General features: G+C 49.2%; 1 long non-coding RNA gene and 1 other non-coding gene across 2 annotated transcripts in view; both read right to left on the bottom strand.

Moving 5' to 3' along the window:
- Positions 1 to 275: 275 nt before the first annotated feature.
- LOC125774245 (5.8S ribosomal RNA) lies at positions 276 to 433 on the bottom strand. Its single transcript, XR_007420695.1, has one exon. It is a non-coding gene; the product is annotated as a 5.8S ribosomal RNA (ribosomal RNA).
- Positions 434 to 1,148: 715 nt separating this feature from the next.
- Positions 1,149 to 2,500, bottom strand: part of LOC125774238 (uncharacterized) — a 62,367-nt gene continuing 61,015 nt past the window's right edge. The window contains exon 3 of the long non-coding RNA XR_007420691.1: positions 1,149 to 1,248. This is a non-coding gene — a long non-coding RNA (uncharacterized LOC125774238). The remainder of the gene's footprint in view (positions 1,249 to 2,500) is intronic.

Here is a 2,500-nt window from a genome sequence, read left to right as displayed (position 1 = left end):
GATTGAATTTCCCCATGTTTCACAACGTACTCTTAGCGGTATCCTACGATACGTCTCACTCTATTTGTGTGTGTGCGCGTTTACGTGCGTGCGATTTATGCGGTTCACCCCTTTACTTTCAGCGCCCTGCGGTCCCAACAAAGGTCCCGAGCACGCCATTATGCACAGTGTGGAAGCGTGTTTCCCCCACGACACTAGACGGGCTGCTCGCCATAGTGTTCTATTGTGGCACGCTCCACCCTGAAGTTTGGTTTGTTGTATATCAAGGAATTGATAGGCACTCAAGAATGTGTGCATCGGCCGGGTTTAATCGTCCGACGCGCAATATGCGTTCAACTTATCGGTGTTCATGTGTCCTGCAGTTCACATTGTGACGCGCATTTAGCTGCGGTCTTCATCGATCCATGAGCCGAGTGATCCCCTGCCTAGGGTTTTATAGTAAGGTTCCCAATGTAACACAATCCCGGTGGTACGTCCAAAGACTAACTTTCTGACTAAGTTGTCTTTATTACCCAATAGTCCCAGGCCTTGTGACTTGTGGCTCATGTCTACGCCCATGGCCACCATTCGCTAAGATAGTTTTGAAGTCACTTTGAAGGCCCAGGAACAACTCTCTTAGCACATCGGTTAACCTGACGCCGCAGTCAACTCATGTGCTTGGATCGGATCGAGCTATTGAGTATTGGGCCTGCATACTCGCTCATCCGTATCCTTTGCGTACCGCCCCATGGCCCTTGTATGTCTGCACCACAGTTCCTGTTCGTTCCGTGCCTATGGCCGGATACGTATTGCACATCGGTATACCTGTCGCTACTCAGGCAACTCGTGTGCGTGGATTGGATCGAGAACATGGTGTGTGCCCCATGTTATAATTGATAGTCCATATCCACTTTATAGGTTAAAGTCATAAGTTGTGATTGCACAACCATTCTTCATAAGAGTTTAATCACTCTTCAACTAACTTTCGTTCTGGTGTCTTGGTATCAAATCGCGTAAGACACAAGATTCTACTGGCCAAATAGAATCTAGCACATTGGTTAACCTGGCGCCGCAGTCAACTCATGTGCTTGGATCGGATCGAGCTATTGAGTATTGGGCCTGCATACTCGCTCATCCGTATCCTTTGCGTACCGCCCCATGGCCCCGTCCTTAGAGTTAATGACTAGTAGGCTTAACTCTTTGTATGTCTGCACCACAGTTCCCGTTCGTTCCGTGCCGTGGCCGGATACGTATTGCACATCGGTATACCTGTCGCTACTCAGGCAACTCGTGTGCGTGGATTGGATCGAGCTCATGGGGTGTGTAGAGATTCCATGTTATAATTGCAAGTCCATATCCACTTTATAGGTTAAAGTCATAAGTTGTGATTGCACAACCATACTTCATAAGAGTTTAATAACTCTTCAACTAACTTTCGTTCTGGTGTCTTGGTATCAAATCGCATAAGACACAAGATTCTACTGGCCAAATAGAATCTAGCACATTGGTTAACCTGGCGCCGCAGTCAACTCATGTGCTTGGATCGGATCGAGCTATTGAGTATTGGGCCTGCATACTCGCTCATCCGTATCCTTTGCGTACCGCCCCATGGCCCCGTCCTTAGAGTTAATGACTAATAGGCTTAACTCTTTGTATGTCTGCACCACAGTTCCCGTTCGTTCCGTGCCGTGGCCGGATACGTATTGCACAACAGTAGATACCATCACCTGACGTATCTAACACACCACTATTGTAACTCGTCGTCGAAGGACCTTTCAAGTGCCTGATGGCCAGGGGAGCTCTTACACGGCACGGAGACACAGTGATGCTCGCCCATCACAGTGTACAACGATCGAGTTTGCTTAAGTGTCTGGGTACCTACACACCAGACACAATGCAATGGCCACGGATCCACACAAGGCACATCACATGCAGAAAGCTTCACCAGATTATGACACATACCACACTCTTGTAACTCGTCGTCGAAGGGGCGTTCAAAGTGCCTTACGGCTAGGGGAGATCTAGCACGGCACGGAGACACAGTGATGGTTGCCCATCAAAGTGTACAACGATCGAGTTTGCTTTCCGCGCAAGCGTTCTAAGTGTCTGGGTACCTACACACCATACACAATGCAATGGCCACGGATCCACACAAGGCACATCACATGCAGAAAGCTTCACCAGATTCTGACACATACCACACTCTTGTAACTCGTCGTCGAAGGGGCGTTCAAAGTGCCTTACGGCTAGGGGGGATCTAGCACGGCACGGAGACACAGTGATGGTCACCCATCAAAGTGTACAACGATCGAGTTTGCTTTCCGCGCAAGCGTTCTAAGTGTCTGGGTATCTAAGCACCAGACACAATGCAATGGCCACGGATCCACACAAGGCACATCACATGCAGAAAGCTTCACCAGATTCTGACACATACCACACACATGCAACTCGTCGTCGAAGGGGCGTTCAAGTGCCTTACGGCTAGGGGAGATCTAGCTCGGCACGGAGACACAGTGATGGT

This window comes from Anopheles funestus, assembly GCF_943734845.2.
Source record: "Anopheles funestus chromosome X unlocalized genomic scaffold, idAnoFuneDA-416_04 X_unloc_97, whole genome shotgun sequence".
NCBI classification, from domain to species: Eukaryota; Metazoa; Arthropoda; class Insecta; order Diptera; family Culicidae; genus Anopheles; species Anopheles funestus.
This window is presented reverse-complemented; position numbering and strand designations above follow the sequence as displayed.